Source organism: Loxodonta africana, chromosome X (genome assembly GCF_030014295.1).
Source record: "Loxodonta africana isolate mLoxAfr1 chromosome X, mLoxAfr1.hap2, whole genome shotgun sequence".
Lineage (NCBI taxonomy): Eukaryota > Metazoa > Chordata > Mammalia > Proboscidea > Elephantidae > Loxodonta > Loxodonta africana.
Window position 1 is genome coordinate 165,128,230 of NC_087369.1, and position 13,081 is coordinate 165,141,310.

Sequence of the window (13,081 nt, forward strand, 5' to 3'; positions counted from 1 at the left end):
AAATCTAACTAGGGATGTAAAAGACCTATACAAAGAAATTGACAAAACACTGCTGGAAGAAACCAAAAAAGATCTACGTAAACGGAAACATGTACTATGCTCATGGATAGGTAGACTCAGCATTGTGAAAATGTCAGTTCTACCCAAAGCAATCTACAGATACAATAGAATCTTGATCCAAATACCAACAGCATTCTTTAAAGAGATAGAAAAACTAATCATTAACTTTATATAGAAAGGAAAGAGGTTGTGGATAAGTAAAGCATTATTGAAGAAGAATAAAGTAGGTGGATACACACTAACAGACCTCAGAACCTACTGTAGAGCTATGGTAATCAGCCTATTACCGGTACAACAAAAAATACATTGACCAATGGAACAGAATTGAGGACCCAGATATAAATCCATCCACCTATGGTCACCTCATCTTTGACAAGGCCCCAAAATATATCAAACAGGGGAACAGGCAGTCTTTTTAAAAAACGATGCTGGCAAAACTGGATGTCTATCTGCAAAAAAATGGAACAGGACCCATACCTCACACCGTACACAAAAACTAATTCAAATTGGAATAAAGTCCTGAATATAAAACCAAAAACTATAAAGGTCATAGAACAAAAAATAGAATCAACTCTAGAGGCCCTAATACAAGGCGTTAACAGGATACAAACCATCACTAACAACACACAAACCCCATAAGATAAGGTAGATAACTGGGATCTTCTGAAAATTAAACACTTATGCTTACCAAAAGACTTCACCAAAAGAGTTAAAAGAGAACCTACAGGCTGGGAAAACATTTGTGGCTATTACAAATCTGACCAAGGTCTAATCTCTAAAATCCACAGGAAAACCCAACACCTCTGCAATAAAAAGACAAATAAGCCAATTAAAAGATGAGCAAAGGATATGAACAGACACTTCACCAAAGAAGACATTCAGGTGGCTAACATGAGGAAATGCTCGCGATTACTAGCCATTAGAGAAATGCAAATCAAAACCACAATGAGATACCATCTCACCCCAACATTACTGGCAGGAATCAAAAAAACATAAAATAAATGTTGGAGAGGCTGTGGGGAGATCGGAACTCTTATGCACTGCTGGTGGGAATGCAAAATGGTACAACCATTTTGGAAAATTCTATGGCTCTTCTTTAGAAAGCTTGAAATAGAAATACCATGTAATCCAATAATCCCACTCCTAGAGAAATAAAAGCCATCACACGAATAGACATATGCACACCCACGTTCATTGCAGCATTGTTCACAACAGCAAAAGGATGGAAACAACCTAGATACCCATCAACAGATGAATGGATAAACAAACTGTGGTACATACACACAATGGAGTATTATGCAATGCTAAAGAACGATGAATCTGTGAAGCATCTCATAACATGGATGCATCTGGAGGGCATTATGCTCAGTGAAATAAGTCAATCACAAAAGGACAAATATTGTATGAGTCCACTACTATAAAAACTCATCAAAAGTTTTATACACAAAACAAAACAATCTTTGATGGTAAGAGGGAGGGGAAGGGTGGGAATTGAAGAACACTAAATAGGACAATAGTCAGGTGGTAACTTTGGTGAAGGATGACAGTACACAATACTGGGGAAGCCGGCACAACTTGTACAAGGCAAGGTCATGGAAGCTCTGTAGACACATCCAAACTCCTTGAGGTACCTAATTACTGGGCTGAGGGCTGGGGACCATGGTCTCGGGGAACATCTAGCTCAACTGGCATAACATAATTTATAAAGAAAATGTTCTGCATCCTACTTTGGTCAGTAGCATCTGGGGTCTTAAAAGCTTGTGAGTGGCCATCTAAGACATTCCACTGGTCTCACCCCATCTGGAGCAAGGGAGAATGAAGAAAACTAAAAGCACAAGGGAATGATTAGTCCAAAGGACTAATGGACCACAACTACCACAGCCTCCACCCGACTGAGTCCAGCACAACTAGATGGTGCCTGGCTACCACCACTGACTGCTTTGACAGGGATTGCAATAGAAGGTCCTGGACAGAGCTGGAGAAAAATGTAGTACAAAATTCTAACTCACAAAGAAAGACCAGTCTTATTGGTCTGACAGAGACTGGAGAAACTCAAGAGTATGGCCCCTGGATACCCTTTTAGCTTAGTATTTAAGTCACTCCGGAGGTTCACCCTTCAGCCAGATATTTGACAGGCACATACAACAAAACGAGACTAAAGGGGCACACCAGCCCAGGGGCAGGAGGAGACAGGAAAGTTGGTAATAGGGAACTCAAGATGGTGAAGGGGAGAGTGTTTACATGTCGTGGGGTTGGTAACCAATGTCACAAAACAATATATGTACTAAATTTTTTAATGAGAAGCTGGTTAGTTCTGTAAACCTCCATCTAAATACAATAATAATAATAATTAATTAATATGTTGTAAATATTTTTCCCTTGCTGTGGCTTGCCTTTTTATGCTCTTAATGGGTATATTTTGCAGACACATTTTTTTATGAAGCCTGTTTAATGAAAATTAACCTTTATGGTACATGCTTTTTGTGTCTTATCTAGCCAAGGTTGAAAATATTTATCCTATGTGTTATTTTAGAATGTTTATAGTTTTTTTCATTTATTTTTTGGACTGTACCCTATTTCAAGTTACTTTGTTTTATATGATATAAGGGCTGAGGTTTTTTTTTTTTTTTACATGGATATCTAATTTTTCTAGCACTGTTTGCTGAGAAGACAATCCTTTATCTATGAATAATCTTGCATATGTTAACAATCAATGGGCAATATGTATGTACATGTATTTCTGTACTCTATTCATTTCTTTTGATTTGCATATTTATCCTTATGTCAATATCACTCTGCTTTGATTCCTATAGTTTAATGACAAATTTTTAAATAAGGTAGTATAAGCCCACCAACTTTATTCTTTTTTAAAATGGTTTTGACTAGATACTTTTCCATTATACTTTAGAGTCAGGTCAACAACTTCAATTAAAAAAGTTGCTGGAATTTGAATTGGTGTAATATTAAATGTATAAATCTATTTGGGGAGAACTGGTATCTTAGAAATAATGAGCCTAGTGATCAAAGAACAAAAGTGTTTTTCGCTATTTAAGTCTTCATTAATTTATCTCCCAGCAATATTGAATAATTTTCCACAGTCGTATTTATCCTTATGTATTTCATGTTTAAGGTGTTATGCATGGCCTTTTTTTTTTTTTCTATTCCTGATTGTTGTTAGCATATAGAAATAAAACTGTTTTTTTATATATTGATCTTGGATCATGGACGTTTGCTAAACTCACTTATTCTATGTCTGTTTTTTCTATGTGCTGTTTATCGAGTTGGGAAATTCCCTTCGATCCCTATGTTACGGAGCGTTTTTCAAATGGAAAAGTTTTGCAGTTTGTCAAATGCTTTCTTGCACGTCTTTTGAATGATTTTTTTTTAGTCTGTTAATGTGGTCAATTATGTTGTTTAATTTTCTAATATTTAACCAACTTTGGATTCTTGGTATATACCCAATTTGATGATGATATATTATCTTTTTATATATTGATTAATTTGATTTACTAATTTTGTTAAGACTGTTTGAATCAATGTTCATGAGGGATATTTAACTCTAGCTTCTTTTGTGTGTGTTTTTTTATTGTGCTTAAAGGAAAAGTGTACAATTCAAGTCAGTTTCTCATACAGAATCTTAGACACACATTGTTATGTGACCCTAGTTAGTTTCCCTACAATGTGACAGCACACTCCTTCTCTCCAGCCTATATTTCCCATGTCATTTCAACCAGCTCCTGTCCCCCTCTGCCTTCTCATCTTGCTTCCAGACAGGAGCTGCCCACCTAGTCTCATGTGTCTACTTCAGCTAAGAAGCACACTCCTCACCAGTATCATTTTATGTCTTAATCTTTGTCTGAAGAATTGGTTTTGGGAATGGTTTTAGTTCTAAGCTAACAGAGTCTGGGTGCCATGACTTCTGGGGTCCCTCCAGTCTCAGTCAGACCATTAAGTCTGGTCTTTTTACTAGAGTTTGAGGTCTGCACCCTACTTTTCTCCTACTCCATCAGGGATTCTCTGTTGTGTTCCCTGTCAGGGCGGTCATTGGTGGTGGCCAGGCACCATCTAGTTCTTCTGGTCTCAGGCTGATGGAGTCTCTGCTTTATGTGGCCCTTTCTGTCTCTTGGGCTCATATTTTCCTTGTGTCTTTGGTGTTCTTCATTCTCCTTGGCTCCAGGTGGGTTGAGACCAATTGATGCATCTTAGGTGGTCACTTGCTAGATTTTAAGATCCCAGACGCCACTTACCAAAGTGGGATGCAAAATGTTTTCTTAACATACTTTGTTATGCCAGTTGACCTAGATGTACCCAGAAACCACAATCCCCAGACCCGTGCCCCTGCTACTCTGTCCCTCTAAGTGTTTGGTTGTATTCAGGAAACTTCTTAGCTTTTGTATTAATCCAGTTGTGCTGATTTACCTTGTATTGTGTGTTGTCCTTCACTTCACCTAAAATAATTCTTGTCTTCGTAACCATCAAAGAATATTTTCTTCTGTGTATAAACCTTTTCTTGAGTTCTTATACTAGTGGTCTCATACAGTATTTGCCCTTTTGCGACTCACTAATTTCACTTAGCATAATGCCTTCCAGATTCCTCCACGTTATGAGAAGTTTCACGGATTCATTGTTGTTATTAATTGTTGTGTATATTGCATCGTGTGACTATACCATAATTTGTTTATCCATTAATCTGCCAATGGGCACCTTGGTTGTTTCCATCCTTTTGCTATTGTAAACAGTGCTGCAGTGAACATCGGTGTGCATATATCTACTCCTGCTATGGCTCTTATTTCTCTAGAATATATTCCAAGGAGTGGGATTGCTGGATCATATGGTAGTTCTATTTCTAGCTTTTTAAGGAAGTGCCAAATCGATTTCCAAAGTGGTTGTACCATTTTACATTCCCACCAGCAGTGTATAAGTGTTCCAATCTCTCCACAACCATCCCAACATTTACTATTTTGTGTTTTTTGGGTTAACACCAGCCTCGTTGGAGTGAGATGGAATCTCATTATGGTTTTGATTTGCATTCATCTAATGGCTAATGATTGTGAACATTTCCTCATGTATCTGTTAGCTGCTTAAATGTCTTCTTTGGTGAAGTGCCTATTCATATCCTTTGCCCATTTTTTAATTGGGTTATTTGACTTTTTGTTGTTGAGGTTTTGCAGTATCTTATAGATTTTAGAGGTTAGATGCTGATAGGGTTTGTCGTAGCCAAAAGTTTTTTCCCCGTCTGTAGGTTCTCTTTTTACTCTTTTGGTGAAGTCTTTGGATGAGCATAGGTGTTTGATTTTTAGGAGCTCCCAGTTATCTAGTTTCTCTTCTGGTATTTGTGCATTGTTAGGAATATTTTGTATACTCTTCTTGCCATGTATTACGGCTTCTCTACTTGTCCCCATTTTTTCTTCCATGATCTTTATCATTTTAGATTTTATATTTAGGTCTTTGATCCGTTTTGAGTTAGTTTTTTTGTATGGTTTGTGGTACAGGTCTTGTTTCATTTTTTGCAGATGGATATCCATTTATGCCAGCAACATTTGTATAAGAGGCTGTCTTTTCCTCATTTAATGGACTTTGGGCCTTTGACAGATGCTGATAGGTGGATGAATTTATGTCTGGGGGATTCTCAATTCTGATCCATTGGTCTATATATCTATTTTTGTGCTTGTACCAGGCTGTTTTGACTACTGTGGTGGTATAATATGTTCTAAAATCAGGTAGTGAGAGGCCTCTCACTTTGTTCTTTTTCAGTAATGCTTTACTTATTCGGGGCCTCTTCCCTTTCCATATGAATAAGGTGATTTGTTTCTTCATCTCATTAAAAAATGCCATTGGAATTTGGATCAGGATTGCATTGTATCTATAGATCACTTTGGGTAGAGTAGGCTTTTTCACAATATTGAGTCTTCCTATCCGTGAGCAAGGTGTGTTTTTCCACTTATGTAGGTGTCTTTTGGTTTCTTGCAGTAGTGTCTTGTAGTTTTCTTTGTATTGGTCTTTTACATCTCTGGTTAGATTTATTCCTAAGTGTTTTTTCTTCTTGGGGGCTATTGTAAATGGTATTGATTTACTGATTTCCAATTTGACATTCTCTTTTTTGGTGTAGAGGAATCCAACTGAGTTTTGTATGTTTATCTTATATCCTGATAATTTGCTGGACTCTTCTATTAGTTCCAGTAGTTTTCTTGTGGATTCGTTGGGGTTTTCTGCTTATAAAATCATATCATCTGCAAATAGAGATACTTTTATTTCTTCCTTGCCAATCTGGATGCCCTTTATTTCTTTATCTAGCCTAATTGCTCTGGCTAGGACCTCCAGCACAATGTTGAATAAGAGTGGTGATAAAGGGCATCCTTGTCTGGTTCCCGATCTCAAGGGGAATGCTTTCAGACTCTCTCCACTTAGGATAATGTTGGCTGTAGTCTTTGTATAAATGCCCTTTATTATGTTGAGGAATTTCCCTTCTATTCCTATTTTGCTGAGAGTTTTTACCATAAATGGGTTTTGAACTTTGTCAAATGTCTTTTCTGCATCAATTGATAAGATCATGTGGTTCTTTTGTTTTATTTATGTGATCGATTACATTGATTGTTTTTCTAGTGTGAAACCATCCCTGCATATCTAGTATGAATCCCACTTGGTCATCGTGAATTTTTTTTTTTTGATACGTTTTTGAATTCTCTTGGCTAGAATTTCATTGAGGATTTTTGTGTCTATATTCGTGAGGGATATTGGTCTGTCATTTTCTTTTTTTGTGGTGTCTTTACCTGGTCTTGTTATCAGGGTTATACTGGCTTCATAGAATGAGTTTGGGAGTATTCTATCCTTTTCTATGCTCTGAAATACCTTTAGTAGTGGTGTTAACTCTTTTCTGAAAGTTTAGTAGAATTCTCCAGTGAATCCATCAGGCCAGGGCTTTTTTTGTTGTTGTGAGTTTTTAAATTAACTTTTCAATGTCTTCTTTTGTTGTAGGTTTAATCTTGTTGTTCTATGTCTGTTTGTGTTAGTTTAGGTAAGTAGTGTGTTCCTAGAAATTTGTCCATTTCCTCCAGGTTTTCAAATTTGTTAGAGTACAATTTTTCATAGCATTCTGTTGTGATTCCTTTAATTTCACTTGGGTCTGTTGTGATATCACCCATTTCATTTCTTATTTGATTTATTTGCTTCCTTTCCTGTTTTTCTTTTGTCAGTTGGGCCAAGGGTTTATCGATCTTGATCTTTTTAAAGAACCAGGTTTTGGTCTTGTTACCTCTTTCAATTGTTTTTCTGTTTTCTATTTCATTTAATTCTGCTCTAATTTTTATTACTTGCTTTCTTCTGGTGCCTGAGGGCCTCTATTGCAGCTCTTTTTCTATTTGTTCAAGTTTTAGGTATAATTTTTTTGATGTTGGCTCTTTCTTCTGTTTGCATGTGTACATTTATTGCTATAAATTGACCTCTGAGCACTGCTTTTGCTGTGTCCCAAAGGTTCTGGTATGAAGTGTTTACATTCTCATTTGATCCTATGAATTTCTTTATTCCATCCTTAATTTCTTCTATAATCCAGTAATTTTGGAGCAAGGTGTTGCTCAGTTTCCATTTGTTTCATTTTTTCCCTTGCTTTTTCTGTTATTGATTTCTACTTTTATGGCTTTATGGTCAGAAAAGATGCTTTGTAATATTTCGATGTTTTGGATTCTTTTTGGGCTTGCTTTATGACCTAATATGCGGTCTATTCTACTGAATGTTCCACGTGCACTAGAAAAGAAAGTATACTTGGCTGTTGTTGGTTGGAGTGTTCTGTATATGTCTGTGAGGTCAATTTGGTTGATTGTGGCATTTTGATCTTCTGTGGCTTTACTGAGCTTCTTTCTAGATGTTCTGTCTTTCACTGAAAGTGGTGTGTTGAAGTCTCCCACTGTTATTGTGGAGCTGTCCATCTCTCTTTTCAATACTATTGGAGTTTGTTTTATGTATTTTGGAGCCCTGTTGTTGGGTGTGTAAATATTTATTATGATTATATCCTCCCGTATACTGACTCTTTAACCATTATATAGTGCCCTTACTTATCCTTTGTGGTGAATTTTACCTTAAAGTCTATTTGGTCAAAAATTAATATTGCCACTCCTGCTCTCTTTTGATTGTTGTTTGCTTGATATTTTTTTTCCATCCTTTGAGTTTTAGTTTGTTTGTGTCTTTAAGTCTAAGATGTGTCTCTTGTAGGCAGTATATAGACGGATCATGTTTTTTTATCCATTCTGTCACTCTCTGTCTCTTTATTGGTGCATTTGGTCCATTTATTTTCAGCGTACTTATGGATAAGTATGAGTTTAGTGCTGTCATTTTGATGTCTTTTTTTGTGTGTGTGTTGTTGACGGTTTCTTTGTTCCACTTAATTTTCTATGCTAAGTCAATTTTCTTTATGTATTTTCTTTTCCTCTTTCTCATTGTTGTTGCTTTCTTATTTGCTGAGTCTTTATGTTTTTCTTGTTTTTTTTTATTTTAATGTGTAGAATTGTTAGTTTCCACTGTGGTTACCTTAGTATTTACCCCTCTTTTTCTAAATCTAAACCCAACTTTTATTTCCTTAAATTGCCTTGACTTCCTCTCCATGTGAAAGATCTGTGGCTATATTTTTTAGTCCTTTTTTGATTTAATGTTGTCATCTTTTACATGATGACATCTCTGTTTCCCTTTTTCAAGCATTTTAGCTTTGATTTATTTTTGATTTCCCTATCTCGGTTGATATCTGGTTGCTGTATCCTGTGTTCTACTCTTGGTTTGTTATCTGATATTATTGATTTTCTAACTGGAGGGCTCCTTTTAGTATTTCTTGTAATATTGGTTTAGTTTTTGCAAATTTCCTAAACTTCTGTTTATCTGGAAATGTCCTAATTTCACCTTCATATTTGAGAGACAGTTTTGCTGGATATATAATTCTTGGCTGGCAATTTTTTTTTTTCCTTCAAGGCTTTATATATGTCATCCCATTGCATTCTTGCCTGCATGGCTTCTGCTAAGTATTCCGAGCTTAGTGTTACTGACTGTTGTTTGTAGATGACTTTTCGTTTATCCCCAGCTGCTCTTAAAATTCTCTATGTGGCTTTGGCAAGTGCTATTATAATATGTCTTGGTGACTTTCTTTTGGGATCTACCTTGTGTGGGGTTCAACGAGCATCTTGGATAGATATCTTCATATCTTTCCTATATCAGGGAAGTTTTCTGCCAACAAATCATCAACAATTCTCTCTGTATTTTCTCTTTTCCCTTCCTGTTCTGGTACTCCAAGCACTCATAGGTTATTTCTCTTGATAGAATCCCACATGATTCTTAGGGTTTCTTCATTTTTTTAATTTTTTTATCTGATTTTTCTTCAAATATACTGATGCCAAGTGTTTTATCTTCATTTCATTCTCACTAATTCAGACTTCCGCTTCCTCAATTTTGCTCCTCTGACTTTCTATTAAGTTGATTAATTCTGAAATTTTATTTTTGATCTTCTTGATTTCTTTTTGCTGTCTCTATATGGATTCTTGCAGCCTATTAAATTTGTCACTATGTTCTTCTCTAATCTTAAGTTCCTCTAATGCCGTGTCTGTGTGCTCCCTGGCTTGTTCTGCATTTTGTCTGATCTCCTTCTTGGTCACTTGAAGAGTTCTGTATATTAATCTTTTGTAGTCTACTTCTGGTAGTTCCAGGAATTTCTCTTCATCCAGAACATTTCTTAATTTTTTTTTTTTTGGGGGGGGAGCTTGCTGAAGCCATCATGGTCTGCCTCTTTATGTGTTTCGATATTGACTGTTTTCTGTGAGCCATCAATATGTTATTGTATTTATTTTTTTATGTTTGCTTACTGTGTCCTAGCTTCTTGTTTTGTTTTGCTTTGATATGCCCAAATAGGCTGCTTGAGGGAGTTAGTTTGATTATTGGTGACTTTGAAGCTCTAATGTCCTGTCACCAGATGGTTAGAGCTGTTACTAGGTATATGAGCCCAGGAGTCTGTTTACTTTTATTGTCTGGATTCAGCTCAGGTATCCAGGTAGTTCATCACCAAGTGTATTTGCAGACTCTTACCTACAGTCTTAGGGAAGCAGGGTGATTGGTTTAGGCACAGGTTCTGGCTGCAGTATGGGGTCACGTGCTGAGCAAGGCAGGGGACTGACAACCACCCATGAGTGTCTGTGAGGATAATATGTCCCTCTTCCCTAGGGTGTCTAGGTGGGTGGGTTTCACATCTGGACTATGGGGTCCCAATGTTGTTGGGTGAAGGACTGGGAGCCACCACTTTTCCTTGCACCCATGTCAAGGGTGGCTAGGAGGCAGAGGTGAAGACTCCAGTCCTCAGGCCACTTATATGGGTAGGTGAGAACCCTGCTTAAGAGGTAGAGCAGTGTCAAACTTCGCAAACAGTTGAAGTTAGACTTCAGGTATATACCGTGTTGTACGTACCAGTGAGGCCCTGTGGTGTTGAAATGGGCCCACACAGGTCTATGCAGGGGTGAAAAGCATTCAAAGTCTGTGGATCACTTATGCTTGTGCCTAGGCAAAGGAGCTGTTTCTGCCCTGAGTTCCCAGCTTAGGGGAGCTGGCAGATTATTTTTTCCCCATTTGTTAATTTGTTCTTTCTCCAAGGCTGGGAGGATGGCTCAGGGCACACGACAGGTCCTACTTCCAGCCCAGGGAAGGTGGCTATTACCGAAGCTGGCTCAGTACCTGTTGCAGAGTGAGGAGGGATCAGTTAAATGGGAGAGAGTTTTTTCCAAAGAGGCGTTTTTTCATTCGTGTGGTAGTTTAGACACAAGTACTTATGCTGAGGGTACCTCTTTTCACTGATTTTGGAGGCGTAAGTAAACTCTCCGCTGCTAGGTTTCTCCCGATGTGGAAAACACGTCTGGAATGTCACTGCTTGCCTCACCACGCTCGTGCCAGCTGATCCAGCCTGCAGGGTGAGGGTTCATGCTGGGTCAGGTCTGGCAACTCCTTGCTGCTTCTGAACGGTCTCTCCCTCCCCCTGCCGCTCAGTCTAATTCCTCAACTTTGTCTTTGATGTTCAGTGCTCCTAGGTTGTCATATATAATCAACTCACTTGTTTCTTTGATCTTTGTTGTAAAGGCGACCACAGGAAACGTCTGACTACTCTGCCATCTTGGCCCCACCTCTCTAGTTTCTTTTCTTATATTATTGTTGTATGGTTTTCATATTAGGTTAATTATAGCCTCGTAAAATAACTTGTTTTCTTTCCTTTTTATTTTCTGGGACTGTTTTTACAGAATTGCTTTTATTTATTTCTTAAATGTTAAATTCATCAATGAAGCCATCTGGACATGGGTTTTTGTTATTTTTGTTTGTTTTGTGGAAAATTTTAAGAACTGGATATTATCAGTAATATAGCAGTAGTCACGTTATCTTTCTTGAATGAGCTTTGTGTTTTTCATGGAATTTGTTCATTTCATCTAAGTTGTCAAATGTAGTATGACAGTACTGTTCATAATACCCATCATTATTCTTTAATATATATGAGTTCTATAACAATGCCCCCACTTTCATTCCTGACATTGGTCATTTATGTCTTTTTCTCTTTTTTTTCCTCATAAGTTTGGCTAGAAAATTATTAATTCTATTGATTTTTTAAAGAAACTTTCATTGCATTCATTTTCCTAACTTTTTATTTCCTTTTTTATTTATTTGTACTCTGGCTCATCCCTACAAGTTCATGATCTCACTAGAGGTAGCTGCTATTTAGCAGTGTGACATATATCCTTCTTAACTTTTCCCGTAACATGTATTATTTACTATATAAGGTATAACCAAAAACCAAACCCACTGCCCTTGAGTCGATTCCGACTCATAGCGACCCTATAGGACAGAGTAGAAGTGCCCCATAGAGTTCCCAAGGAGCGCCTGGTAGATTCGAACTGCCAATCTTTCAGTTAGCAGCCATAGCACTTAACCACTATGCCACCAGGGTTTCCATATAAGATATGTAAGTATTATTATTTATTATATATAATTTATAAATATATTTATATATAATTTGCACAAATATATTTTATATAATCTATATACAATAAATACATATTTTATATGCATATACTTTATACATAATAACTATATTTATATATATTTAAATATGGTCGCTATGAGTTGGAATCAACTTGGCAGCACACAACAACAAAAAAATATATTTATTTTATTTCTTTCTGTTTGTGTTTGGCTTAATTTGCTCTTCTTTTTCTGGTTTCTTAAATAGTAATTTCTTCTTTTTTATATTAGCTTTCAGTCTTTAAATTTTCCTCTTAGCTCTGCTTTAGCTGCATCCCAAATATGTTGATAGGTTGAGTTTTCATTTTTATTAAATTCCAAACACTCCCTAATCTACCTGTAGACTTTTCTTATGTCCCAGTACGTGATATAGATTAGTGAATGTTCCATGTGTCCTTCAAAAAAATGTCTATTCTAGTGTTACGAATGTCAATTAGGTTAAGTTGATTGGTAGTGTTTTTCAGCCTCATTGATCTTCTGTCTACTTCTTCTATCCAATACTCAGAGAGAAGTTTTTAATTCTCCATATATAATTGTGTTTTTGAAGATTTCTCTTTTCACTTCTGTCAGGTTTTGCTTCACATATTTTGAAACTCAGTTATTGGGTGTGTACACACTCAGAGTTGGATGTCTGGTTGATTAATTGATGACTTTATCATTATGAAATTTCTCTTTTCCTAGTATTAATCATCGTTCTTAACTCTATTTGGCTGATATTGATATAGCCTCTTCAGCTCTCTTACGCATAGTGTGTGTGTAGTATATCTTTATTTTTCCCCATTGACATATGTATGTTTTTATATTTAAAGTAGTTTTCTTATAGCGAGCATGTAGTTTGGACTTTTTTTTAATATATATCCACTTTGATATTCTCTGCCTTTTATTTGGAATGATTGGACAGTTTACATTTATTGTATTTATCCATACTTTTGGGAATATATCTATCATTTTCCTATTTTCTTTGTGTTTATCCCATGTGTTTTTTCTCCCTTTCTTC